This window comes from Schistocerca gregaria, chromosome 4 (genome assembly GCF_023897955.1).
Source record: "Schistocerca gregaria isolate iqSchGreg1 chromosome 4, iqSchGreg1.2, whole genome shotgun sequence".
NCBI lineage: Eukaryota > Metazoa > Arthropoda > Insecta > Orthoptera > Acrididae > Schistocerca > Schistocerca gregaria.
In genome coordinates, this window is record NC_064923.1 from 361,696,189 (window position 1) to 361,710,673 (window position 14,485).

Here is a 14,485-nt window from a genome sequence, read left to right on the forward strand (position 1 = left end):
ACGGCCTCCAGTGGTGTCGCGACAGGCGTGAATCGAGGGACGAATGGAGACGTGTCTTCTTCAGCGATGAGAGTCGCTTCTGCCTTGGTGCCAATGATGGTCGTATGCGTGTTTGGCGCTGTGCAGGTGAGCGCCACAATCAGGACTGCATATGACCGAGGCACACAGGGCCTACACCCGGCATCATGGGGTGGGGAGCGATCTCCTACACTGGCCGTACACCTCTGGTGATCGTCGAGGGGACACTGAATAGTGCACGGTACATCCAAACCGTCATCGAACCCATCGTTCTACAATTCCTAGACCGGCAAGGGAACTTGCTGTTCCAACAGGACAATGCACGTCCGCATGTATCCCGTGCCACCCAACGTGCTCTAGAAGGTGTAAGTCAACTACCCTGGTCAGCAAGATCTCCGGATCTGTCCCCCATTGAGCATGTTTGGGACTGGATGAAGCGTCGTCTCACGCGGTCTGCACGTCCAGCACGAACGTTGGTCCAACTGAGGCGCCAGGTGGAAATGGCATGGCAAGCCGTTCCACAGGACTACATCCAGCATCTCTACGATCGTCTCCATGGGAGAGTAGCAGCCTGCATTGCTGCGAAAGGTGGGTATACACTGTACTAGTGCCGACATTGTGCATGCTCTGTTGCCTGTGTCTATGTGCCTGTGGTTCTGTCAGTGTGATCATGTGATGTATCTGACCTCAGGAATGTGTCAATAAAGTTTCCCCTTCCTGGGACAATGAATACACGGTGTTCTTATTTCAATTTCCAGGAGTGTAGTTTGGACAAGAAGAGAATAGAAGCTTCCGGAATGTGGTACCACAGAAGAATGCTGACGATTAGATGGGTAGATCACATAAGTAATGAGGAATAAGAGGAGTTTGTGGCACAACTTGACTAGAAGGAGGGATCGGTTGTTAGGATATGTTCTGAGGCATCAAGAGATCACCAATTTAGTATTGGAGGGCAGCGTGGAGGGTAAAGATCGAACAGGGAGACCAAGAGATGAATACACTAAGCAGATTCAGATGGATGTAGTTTGCAGTAAGTACTGGGAGATGAAGAAGCTAGCACAGGATAGAGTAGCATGGAGAGCTGCATCAAATCAGTCTCAGGACTGAAGACCACAACAACGACGTATTAATACACAACACGTATATATGTAACTGCATGATTCCTGATAATGAGATGTTTCACTGCGTATTCACCGCTTATTCTCTACTCTTGAGTGGATTTTTTATATTTTACTTTTACTATTCAAGTTGGCTCTGCTTTTTTGTTCAACTATTACAAATTATTTTATATCCTACTTCATTGTGCAAAATTTGCTTTGGTTACTTAATCTCCGTGTGTTTATGCAACTGTAGATGGTTATAGAAAGCACCCGAAATTATAATACATTCATCATAAGAATAAACGTGATGTGAACAAACACAAACACGATGATTGGTTAGTAGCCGTAGCATACATACACCGATGTTGTTACTCTCTTGGAAGTAGGTCCTAATTATGTATTAGATATCTTATTACTAAGTTACGTTTAATGAAACTTTAAGATATTCAAATGTATTAACAGCCATCAAAGTTTTTCGTAATCACGCTTTAGCTACGTTGTTTTTATTTCAAAAATTGTGTACAGTCACAGCCTCTACAGCGTTGGGTTTCGATTGTCTTGCTGTTAATGCGCAGAATGAAAATGGCTGAGGCTGCTTTCTGTTCCGTAGTGAAACACGTGTGAGGAATACGGTTAAAAAGTGCAGAGAAATAGGGTGTTATTAATGTTCTTCATAAATTTACAGAGTTAATCGGTTTGAAGTTTTCCCAGCCACTGTATGTAATACAGTTCATAAGTTTATGCTCATCTTACGAGTAGCGCAGTCGGTAGTGCAACGGAATGATAACCGAATGCAGGTAATGATCCAGTGATTCAGACCTACTCCGTGTCATTTTCTCATTATGAATAATGCACGTATTCTTGTTTCTAATTACATATTGGACGCCAAATTCCTGTTTTCATTTCAATACAAATTCTTAATTATCGACGTTTTTTGAAAGACTGTTCATGAAAGTTGCTTAAATTAAGAAAACATAAAAATTTAATTTTTAAGTAAAAAATAAGAAATCAAATCCTCTCTATTTGGACTATGTCCATCATTTTGTACCACAGAGGTAGATTAGTGTCGTAGAAACATGAAAATCAATCATTTTCACAGCTTCAAGCACATTATACAAATGCTGCATTTTTTTTTACATTTGCTACTGTGCGATTATATGAACCCAACAGAACTGATCTGGAGCCAAGTTGCGCCATTTAGCCCGAGAACTGACAAGACTGTTAAGCTGCCAGATGTACTGAAACTAGCCGGCCGCGGTGGTCTCGCGGTTCTAGGCGCGCAGTCTGGAACCTTTGACTGCTACGGTCGCAGGTTCGAATCCTGCCTCTGGCATGGATGTGTGTGATGTCCTTAGGTTAGTTAGATTTTAGTAGTTCTAAGTTCTAGGGGACTAATGACCACACCAGTTGAGTCCCACAGTGCTCAGAGCCATTTGAATCATTTTTGTACTGAAACTAACGCACGAAGCTTTTTCACACGTCACTGCCGAACGCTGACGGGATATAGAAAAGGTCGTCATAAAAGAAGAAGAGAAAATGCGGCGCCTGGTCGGCTTTGTCGATTCTGTTGTTGATAGGCTCGTTATCAATGTAGCAGGTGACACTTCCATAACTGAAATGTATTTCTCGGATTCTGATCAGGAAGGAGCTAAGAGATTACCAGACGACTGACTGTAATTAATATCTTCAGTGGCTTCAATATTAAAAAAATAAATGTTCAAACGTGTGTGAAATCTTATGGGACTTAACTGCTAAGGTGATCAGTCCCTCAGCTTACACACTACTTAACCTAAATTATCCTAAGGACAAACACACACACACCCATGCCCAAGGGAGGACTCGAACCTCCGCCAGGACCAGCCGCACAGTCCGTGACTGCAGCGCCTGAGACCGCTCGGCTAATCCCGCGCGGATCCGGTATTCCACAGTGCGGTGAAATTTCTACAGTGTGCTTTTGCATTATTCACAGCTCGCCCAGAGAAATTACCCGATGGTTGTCAGAAGTTTACATCACTCTTGTTTGTAATTTGAATAGTATGTCAGGCGAGAACGATTGCATTTTATGCTTTCGCTCTGGTCAGTTAAGAAGCTCGCGGTAGTGCTGAAGTTCCTCCGAATATTATTTCATTCTCTTTAAAAATTAAATGACATTCGAAGCTATATTGTTTCTTCCCTCGTGTCTTTTTACGTCTGAACTGCAACTGCTCATATCATTGCAGATTATCTGCACCGCTGGTTGGCTAGTGCTGTCCCAGTTTAAAGCGCCGGTAAAGCTGTTGTTCCACGTCATCACTCGGTCTATGTTCATGTAACACAGCATGAAACGCACCCTTATGATCGTACTGGACTGTACTGATCACAGCTTGGCTTGCGCGAAATCCAATGAAATTCGAGCAAACGCGAAAGAATACATGGCGTAATGTTTACATCAGGTTTATTCTTATGATGAACAGTGTATATTTCATGAATTTCTGAACTTCGTCGTTTTATGGTAGGCGCGTATTGGTAACATCAATCTCGTCAACCCTCAGGATTTTTCCAGAAAAGAATGGTCCGTGTTTTGCATTGCAGTCAAGTCGCGGCAGACGTCCTCGCATCGCTGCATTTTTAAGGAAGTCAGGATGTTTGGAACAAACTTTCCACACACTTTCTTCTTCTTCAAAATATTCTGGAGAATGCTTTGAACACTTGATCTCAAGCTGTTTCTTCATTGTGATTTGTGACACTGCAAACATGTACTGTTCCTCTACTATTAAATATTTATCTCTTTTTACTTTTTAAAACAAATCAAAATTTGTAACATAGGTGCACGTGCATGAGAGAAAAAGTATTCGCAATAGCAAAAAAGGAAAAAAATTATTTAATTATCCCTTCTGTTAACTGAGAACACTATCTCCTAATTTAAATTGCTTCTGTATTATTTTTAAAGCTTTAGGCTCTCAAATAAGTTCAATGACTAAAATTCTTAGTGAAAATAATTCTATTATTAAGTAAGTGTAGGTCACAGCATATTGCGAAAACACTCATTAAGAAACTGAAAACTGACTTTAAAGTACCTTAGTCTCTTTAATTAATAAGCGGAAAATCAGAATATACAATTTATTTTACATCGAACTGTGCGGCCGCCTCCCCAATTCAAAGAAATTTGGATCTGCCGCATAATGGCGGCGAATTGTTGCTCGGCAACGATGTTATTTGTCTAACCTGCAGTCTTAATTAAAATTTGAAAATGCTTAAATATTTGACATGGAAGGTACCATTACTACACAAATGTCCATAAAAATGGTGCATAACACATACATTATTCTCTCACACTGCAGACGTGTATACAACAGGATAAGTAATAAGGTCTACTTTCGGCTACATCCAGAGAAGTTCTATAACGTACCACCTTGTTCATCATTCCACTAAGAAAACCTTAGAGTTTATGACACAATATCCCACTCACAGATATTGTGGCACGTTGTTTATTCTTTGCCTAGATAACTAAATTCTTCTAGAATTATTCTCACATAAACATAGTTTATCGCTTTTTCATCGTAACACGAATTAAAAATAACAATCAAATGTCGCAAGTAACTTTCATGACTGTGATGCGTTTAACGATTTAGGCTATTTAATATGTTCAGCCATATGGGGACGCTGTTGCTGCACGTCCACTACTTAACACATCCTGGTCACAACGGACTAGTCTGGAGATGCGAGATCTGGGCTGTGTGTGGATGAGTAAGAACAGTCTGATGAAGTTCTGTGAACCTCTCTTGGTTGCGCAGATTTGTATGGGGACTTGTGCTGTCATGAAGAAGGAGAAGTTCGCTTGCACTTTTGTGGCGACGATCACGATATTGTCGATCACCAAGGATGAGAGTGCTCGCACGTTCCAACGTTGCAGGAGTCACTTCTGTGTGCGGGCGGCCAACACGCGGGCGATCGCACATCTTTTTGCGATTTATTCGCAATGATGACAGACGCCTCGCCCAAGTACTCACCGTGCTTTTGTTGAGTGACAGGTCTGCGTAGACTTATATAAGGAGCTATATAAACTACATAGAGTGGCTATCTGTGAGGTAACAGCGTTCCCAGCGACAGCAAAAAGCAACACCTTCATTTTTTGAAACGTCTACATGTCAGTATATTTACATTTCGTGTATAGTACTGGCGTGAGAAATTCACTGTTTTCCGGTTGTAATTTGTTCCAAAAGTCTTATTGGACGATCGCGAATCATGCCCAGTGTATGTGCAGCGTACAATTGCGCTAATAGAAGTGATAAAACAACTGGAATATCATATTTCAGGTGGGTATCAAATGCGTGCTGTACATAGCGTCTTGTGCATAATTTTAGTGTTTAAGCTGTATACAAAATGTAAATAAGCTATTGTATACACGTCTCTTTATTTTTAGATTTCCTCTGAAAAAGAAAGAGCTGTTAAGTCGGTGGGTAGCCAATATGAGGCGAGATAAGTGGCAGCCAACTCAATATAGTTACATATGCTCGTTTCACTTTGAAGATAGATACATGCATAGTACAAACGAGAAAAGGCGACTTCTGGCAAACGCAATACCGACAATATTTACGTTTGCTGACCATCTGCAGAAAACAACTATAGTATAGAGACAACCAAGGAAACGGCCTGTCAGTGTGAAGAATCAGCTTCCTTTTCGAATGAACCAGGTAAATTAGTTTTCCTGTTATTTATTTGCTATATAGGTTATGTGTGAATTTTACTATTAATCAATGTATGTTTAAAGAAAAATAAAGCTCAATGATAATATTTCATTTTTGTAGGTGAAAGAGTGAATCAGAATGATCATACAGATCATTCTTATTGTTTGCCTAGCCCCAAAAAATTGAAACAGAATTATGAGGCACTACAGAAAAGGACTGAGAAGCTTAGGAAGCAAGCGGAACATGCAAGCCAAAGTGTTTCAAGAAATAAGAAACAAATTGTGACATATGAAATAGTGGTTGTACGCCTAAACAAGAGACTTCAAGACTGTACTTCTGAAGTGATAGGATGTGACAAAAATAGTGATATTCTGAAGCACTTTTTGCAGTGCAAAAGAAATGTTCAATTCCTGAATATCCTAAAGAAATAAGACAGTTTGCCCTTACACTCAATTTTTACTCCTTCAAAGTTTATAATTATTTGAGGAAGTCTCTTAAATTACCCCATCCTGCGCTGTCAATTGGTCGTTTTTGGACCTACTTAACTATTTAAAATTGTTTTTGACCTAATCTATATGGCATTGCAGCGAAATGAACTGCAACATTTCGTAAAAAAATTTCAATTAATCGATGTCAGAAGTGTGTTTCATTTCTTTTAGCCTTCATCACTATATGTTTTACAGTAGAGAAATCAGATTTTCAGTGCAGATTGGCTTTATTTACGCCATGCGTAGTAAACAATAACAACATTCAGCACTAGCAGACAACGTGTAGGCTGCACCTCGACGCTACAAGACATGGCGGCTCAGTTTTCAAGTTGCTTCAAAGATGGCGGTGCCATAGCTGCTCTGGTTTTCCGTCCAAAGAAAAAAAAAATCTCTGATAACTCTGTACGTGGAAAGCACCACTGTTAAAGACGCCATCTTGAATGCTGTGTACAGCGCTGCCACCTATCCGAGATTCGTGGAGCTACTGGGGCTGAAGCGTACATACTCCACGACGTCCAGCAAAAACTTCCGCATTTTTTTCAACCAGAATCGTACAAGAAGAAAATGTGTTGCATCACTTGCTGAACATTCTCGTAATATAATAAGAGAAGGAAAAAATGTGTCGCTGCCCGTAATCAGCTTCCTTGCCCCGTTGCCCGCTACGACCCATGGGAGAGACGTGAATAGACGGACAGGCAAAGAGCCGCCTGCTCATCACGTATGCTCGCCAGCCGGCGACTTGATTGCCACTCCCGAGCGTCTCGACACATTCCGAGACGACGCCAGCGGCGGCCACGGACGTGAAAGTGCGTACACGGTCAGCTTCTGCGGCTTCCCATGCGTGTCTCGGCGTACGCGTCCCTCTCGCTCTGCTCTCGGTCTCTGTTACGCACAAGTAACCCACGGACCCGAAACCTGGCAACAACTCACAGATGGCATATTCTCGTCTCATTTCTGATGAAAGTAATTACGTTGCACTAATAAAATAAAATCAAATTGACCCAATGCTCCGATTTGGACTAAGGTTTTCAGGAGGCTTCCCCTGGCTATTAGGCGAAAGCCGGAACTGTATGTCCCCTAGCAAATATTCGTAGCACGGCTTCCCTCTGCCCAAATGCGAGGTTGCTGGGACATTTTGAAGGGAAGTGCCGCGACTCTTTAGGGGTCGCATCTCAAACAGCTGCCTCTGCTCCTTGCAGTAGGAAATGACTAGTGCAAATAAACAACCACAGAGCGGCATAGGCAAGGCAGAGCCGGGTAATGTGGCCAAGGTGGGCGAAGTACGAAAGTTGCCCAGAAAGTAATGCACTGAATATTTTTTTCCTCAGCCGAAAACAATGCTACGAATGCCAAACGTTACGTAGGCATTATTCGAAGTCTACCGAGTGAGCGCGCCAATTTTCCGTCGCTTCCGACAGATAGCGCATCTGCAGGACAGTTTCAGAATAGCGTCTGCAGATGATGTAAGTTACAAGCAACGTACCGTCATTGAATTTCTCACTGCAGAGAAACGAATTGGGGGGAATATTCACAACCGCTTGTGCAAAGTCTATGGAGCATCTGCTGTCGGCAGATGTACAGTTAACCGCTGGGCAGTGAGGGTGAGGTCATGCGAAGGCGGTTCGGTGGAGCTCCACGATTTGCAGCGGTCGGGAAAACCATCCACGGCTGTCACACCTGACCTAGACCCCACGGACTTCTATTTGTTTGGGTCATTAAAGGATGTCTTTAGTGGAAGACATTTTGAGGACGACGAGGAGGTGATTCACACAGTGAAGCACTGGCCCCTCCACCAGGACGAGGATTGGTACCGACAGGGCATACACGAACTTGTTTCGTGCTGGAGGCACGAATCATGTTTTACAATGAAAAATATTTAAGTCTTTATTAAAACAGATCTGGAGATTATGTGAAAAAATGGGGTATGTGGAAAAGACGCCAACCTTTCTTGTGTGTAATTTTCATTATGTTCAATGAAGAATTGTTGAAGAAAAAAACGCAGTGCATTACTTTCTTGGCAACCCTCGTAGCTGTTGGTGTCCTGAGGCTTATGATGTACTGGCTGGCATGGTGCGGGAAGTGGCTTAACGTATTCTTCCTGGAGGGCACAGTCACTCCATGAAGTCCAGCCTGTTTGCTGTCCCGCTCCTCGAAATTATAATAGTTCTCTGGATTTTAGCTATACTGACGTAATGTAAGTGGTCAGTTTGTGTATTTATCGTGGGGAGTCGGAGAGCAGCCGAAGAGAAGAAAGGCAATAAAAAGAACTTGAAGAGCAGGAATCGCAACCCCCAGAAGAGCTCTTTTTGACGAAAAGGATGAAGACAGAGAGTGCATGCTCTGCGAACAAAAACTTTCAAGTTCAAAACCAGAAGAACAGTGGAATTAGTGGCAGTGGCGCTTCCATGTACCCCTGTACATGAGTTCAGGAAAGCAGTTTGACTTTTATTTGTGAAAAATGTAAATAATTCAATTCGAATCTTGTTTTACAATAAAAAATATTTAATTCTTTGTTAAAACAGTTATTCATTCCTCAATTTTACGTTCAAAATTGAGTGGCCACAGGCAAAGGGGCCGTTTTCCCACTTTGTGAAAGTACATCCAATTTGGACTTTCTTTTCCCCCACTAATAGCTCGTTTGGTATTCGGCTGAAAAGCCTTGACTTTACACTGGGTCATTAGTCGAATAGTCCACTCTATTTTAAGCGATAGAGAAAGAAAAGTATTTTTTTAAGAACTTGCTAACACTCACATGATCCAACATAGGTACGTAGTACAGGCAGACAAGAGAGGTGAACAATACCCCAAAGAAGAACTTTTCCAGCAGTATAGCATGGTTATATCAATGTTCTGTGCGTTGTATGCTTCTATTTTTATTAATAAAGTCTCGAAACATTTTGAACTGATTGGGTATTCTAGCCCTTCATAGTCATTGCGTAGTACATCTTGACCGAGAAGTGAATAGCAATAGTCCCAATAAGGCGCTACTGTCCAAATTTTTCAGGGCTTTCCCTTAGTTGAAAGGAAAACCCCCTTCCAAATTTTAGAACACCATTCACACAGGAATTCAAATTAAATGCATAAATCTAAAGGTCAGTGGGTACTGAAATAAATGGGGGGATCATCCCACAAGAACGAATGAAGAAAAGAGTGAAATAGTATTGAAATATCGAACAATAGGGAGAATATCAACAGGTAGACCAAGAAAGAAATGGAGAGACTGTAAGTAGGCTGTTTAGGTTTTGACTGTGCTGTGTGCAGTATGTGGATGGTTTGCATTGTTGGAATATTTGCTATTGTAGTGTTGTGCAGTTGGATGTTACCAGCGCGTAGCGTTGCGCGGTTGGAGGAGAGCCGCCAGCTGTGGTGGATGTGGGAAGAGAGATGGCGGAATTTTGAGAGCCGACGATCTGGACGTGTGTCCATCAGAAAGAAAAAATTGGTAATACTGGATTTCATGAACTGATATATATGATGACTTTTAAATATTATCAAGGTAAATACAGTGTTTGTTCTCTATCATAATCTTTCATTTGCTAACTATGCCGATTAGTAGTTAGTGCCTTCAGTAGTTAGAATCTTTTATTTAGCTGGCTCGTTGTATTGCAGTATGAGTAACGAAGATTTTTGTGACACAAGTGATTCATGAAAGGTATAGGTTATTGTTAGTCAGGGCCATTCTTTTGTAGGCATTATTGAAAGTCAGATTGCGTTGCGCAAAAATATTGTGTGCCAGTTTAGTGAATGTCTGAGTACGTTCAGTTTTGCTCAGTTGTTTGAAAATCAAATAACGTAGAGGTTTATCAACAGTCGTTCATAAAATTTTGCTAAGGTTATGTTCTAAGACCAAATAGTAACTGACCATAGGCAACAGAGCAAGAGGACGTAACAGGCGAATGCCTAACACCCGAAAAGGAAGAAGATTTGCTGTTGGAGATCCCGCTTCGTAACCACCAGCTTGCCTCTTATTTGTCAGAGATTCTATATGGATCATGACTTAACCAGTTTACTCTACCCAGAAGATGAAAAGCTTATAATCAAAAAAGAGCTGCCATTTATGATAGCCTTAATAAAATGTCGTTCCTAACATTGGCAATCACTTAGGTCCAACTACGTGTATGGAAGCGTGATGGACACTTTAAGTTACTTCTACTAATTTTCCTGAAAATGCCAAAAGAAAATCGTAACTAACTAAATAAATTAAAATTATGAAAGAGAATTTACATGTAAATCTACATATTTCTCAAATTACTTGACGGTGTGTGACGGAGGTTACTTTTGGTGTACTAGTATCGTTTTCATCCTCTTCCATTCCGGGGTAGTTTGTGGAAGACGTGCTGCCGGTAAGCCGCTGTACGAGGCGGAATTTCACTGATTGTCTCGTTGGGGTGTTTGCGCGAGATGTATGTGGGAGACACTAATACATTGGCCTATGCTTCTTGAAACGCACGGTCTAGGAATTTCAACAGTAAACCTCTCTGTAATGCACTTGCCCCTCTTGAAGAGTCTGTCACTGCAGTTCGTGGAGCTTCTCCGTAATGACCTCTTGGATACTAAACTAAAGAAATGTGTAGCTCTTCGTTGGATCTATTGACTGGACTGATGAGCATGACTCAGAAATTAATGAAAGGAGTGTTTTGTTACTAACTTCTCTCGTGAGTGATTTAGATTTCCTTCCGATTTTTTACAGAATTCTCAATCTGGCATCTTACTGTTACTTCTTCGTATATTACTCTTGTTACTGTTTCTAATAACACTGTCCAACAGCATTGACGTTACAAAGACTGAGAACACTATTCTTTGCTAAATTGTAGGCGTTGAATTCGAAAATGAAATCAGTTTTTGGCTATCGGTCTCAGTATTCTTGTCACACAGTACCATCTGTCCCAATCCTTGGAAACTCTGCAAACTGGTTATTCTTCTGTGGATTAACGTAATATTTTTAAGATTTAAATATTGAAATATAACAATATAAATATGTACAAGGAATTATCACACATGATCTTCATCTCAGAAATCTAATTCCAGGAACGTTCTGTCTCCAAAACTAAAAACTATTTCATTGGCTCAAATGGCTCTGAGCACTATGGGACTCAACTGCTGAGGTCATCAGTCCCCTAGAACTTAGAACTACTTAATCCTAACTAACCTAAGGACTTCACACACATCCATGCCCGAGGCAGGACTCGAACCTGCGACCGTAGAAGCCGCGCAGTTCCAGACTGTAGCCTCTAGAACCGCTCGGCCACAACGGCCGGCACTATTTCATTATCGTACCACATTTTAGTGAATATCTCATACCACACAACAGTAATGAAATGTAAAATATATTATTTATCGCGCATTCAATTATCATTTCTGTTTGTAAATAAATATAGACTTGAAATAGAAGTGTAACTACAAGCGAGATTAAAACTAGGAACTTCACAATTACCGACTTGCACGCTACGCCATCAGATACCGAATGTTATGTCAATGGTTTCTAATTGCTTCATAATTAACTTCGCTCTGGAAACTTCTAATGTACAAATGCAATCTTTCGATGTCTTTTGGCCTTGTTCTGCATTAGTAAATTAATGTTCGGACACCGAGCTTGAACTGCTGTAAGTGTGAAGAAAATCGAAGAGTGAGGAGCAGTGCGTTTTTAAGATCCCCTCGTAAGTTCTTGAACGCTTACGGCTTGTATTTTGTGTGAATTCAGAAGACGTTTCTCGTGCATGTGTATATAAGGCAAACTCTCGTGGAAAAGAGTTCCGAACTTCATTTCGGTTTCGGCAACCACGACCTAAATTTCATCCCTGTTCATCATGTACTACACTCCTAACAGGCTGCTCAAACGTACGTCACAGGTCCATTGTTGCTCCCAGAACCAAGGAACCAAACCACGAAGAATCGTTTGTGTGTGACAAAAATACTTGGACTCGACTCGAAAAGAAGAAAAACTCTGTAATGTGCTAATGTAGCATGTGCTGTAAAGTCTGTATGTGACTCCGAAGAACTAATTACCGATACTAGTGTTTCCTAAAATTGTAACAGTGAATGGAGGGTAATATAGGGACGAAGCTTTAGAGGACAGCGAGGGAAATATGCATGTCGACCCAGGATTTCAAGGCTGCTGCTAATCTAATGACCCTACACTTTCTGTTTCAAGATTACCTCAGAGATGATGTTCATTATTCACATTTGTCGAGAAAACATGTGACCATTGAGCTTCACGACTAAAAGAAAGAAATGTTCTTTCTCGCAATAAGGTAGTGATTGTTTATCCTGACGTCTATACTGTTTTTCTGGGTAATTATACAGAGAATCTGAAATGGTTTTTCGTAATGATAATAGAATCCGTTACGGAAACTCTGGCCATAATTTCAATGTAAATGGGGGGGGGGGGGGGGCACTTCTTGATAGATTCCAGCAAGTTATTGTGAAAGTGCAACTTCTCCATAATGGCTGTAAATTTCCTTCTCTTTCGACTGATCATGCATTTAATCTGAAGTAAACATATGAAAACAAACTGCTGCTCAGTTACCCACTATGACAACTACAAATGATGTCGGTCTGGAGATCTCAAGGTAATTGCAGTTCTTGTTCGCATTGGGCTCGGGTACATGCTTTCTATGCGAATGTGACGATAGAAGCAGAAAAAAACACTATTATGAGAAAAAAGTCCTTCTTGGAATAAACAGAAGAATTTAGTGAACACTACTGTTATTGACCCCAAAAATGTATGACATTACTGTGGTCGTGGACAAAAACATTGTGAAAGACATGGAAAACACGTTGATTCATGAAATTGGAAGAGAAATTTCAAACGACCAGGGAAGAAAAAATAAAGGAATAATTGTAGGACAGCAAAATAGGAAATTAATGTCTGACGAAAATTTCCTTGATTTATTGAAATAATAGCAAAGCCGGCTTTCTCATGTGTTTGCAAGATGTTTTTACACAGCCTTAGGGCCGGGAACTGTAGAAGTATGTTACAAGACCGGCTGAGATCATATCAGTTTACGGTATGTAACAAATAGTTTAATTACGTTTCTTGAATGATCATTTGGATTTCATCCCCGGTGTCCTTTTCTACCGTTGGTGATGAATATGGCGAGTTGTTCGGTTAGAACGTTTTTCAAACGGAAAGTCATTGTCAAGGTAAATAGGGAGCGGCTGTATTGTCCAACTACCACTCGTTCACGAGTTGACGTGCCTGAGGCAGAGGAAATGAAATTGGGAAGGAATATTTTATGTCAGATTCTTTTCTTTACCTTAACCTTACGTTACTCAGTCCTTCGATTCCTTTGTGTACTGACCACCTTATTATATGTTTACATTAGGAAGTTTTGTCACAAGATTGTGTCATTTTGAGACAATAGTATAATAGACAGTGAATACGTTAAGATTTACAGAAACCATTATGACAGAAAAACTGAGACCATTAAGAAAATTATGAAACTGTATTTAGATTAAGGGACGAATTACCTTCCAGAAAAGTTGACCTCGTAAATGCAGAAAGATTGATTTGATTATTGACCAGTGTAATTGTATGCATCAGGCGGTACTGTAAATAGCTGTGTGTATGTGTGCCTTGAAGCTACGCGTAACGAACCATGCATTTTGATGATCGCGCTATGCACAACTACGCGTAACACTTGATTTCTTTTTTTGATGAGGATGAAGTAACGACATTTGCTGTAGGCGACTTGAGAATACGCCACGCACGAAACTAGTAGTACAGCGTAAAATAAAATAATTACGGTATCGAACAGTAATAGATGTCTTCGCCTGTTGCACTCAATATCATACGCGGTAGTCAAATGAAAACGAGACAGATGGAAAAAAGTAAGTAAACTACTTAATACTTCGAAAGTAATCGCCATAATTGTGAATACATTTAATCTTCTCTGAGACAAGGCAGTCAGCGCATTCATGGAAAATAAATTGTTTGTGACTGCCTACGGAACCATGGTGGTACCCAGGCCATCACCTCTTCTTCCGAAGCAAATCGATGTCATCAATGTCTTTCTTCAAGGCTCCAAAAAAATGGAAATCTGTGGAGGGATCGGGACATCATGGAGGATGAGTACAGCCTTCGCAGGGAAACGCCCGCAGCGTAGTGTAAACAAACTTGGCAACATATGGGCGGGCGTTCATCCTGCAACAGAATGAAGAGTCGGTCAACCCGCTTATCACTGGCTTTCCAGAACAAGACGCCACAGTTAAC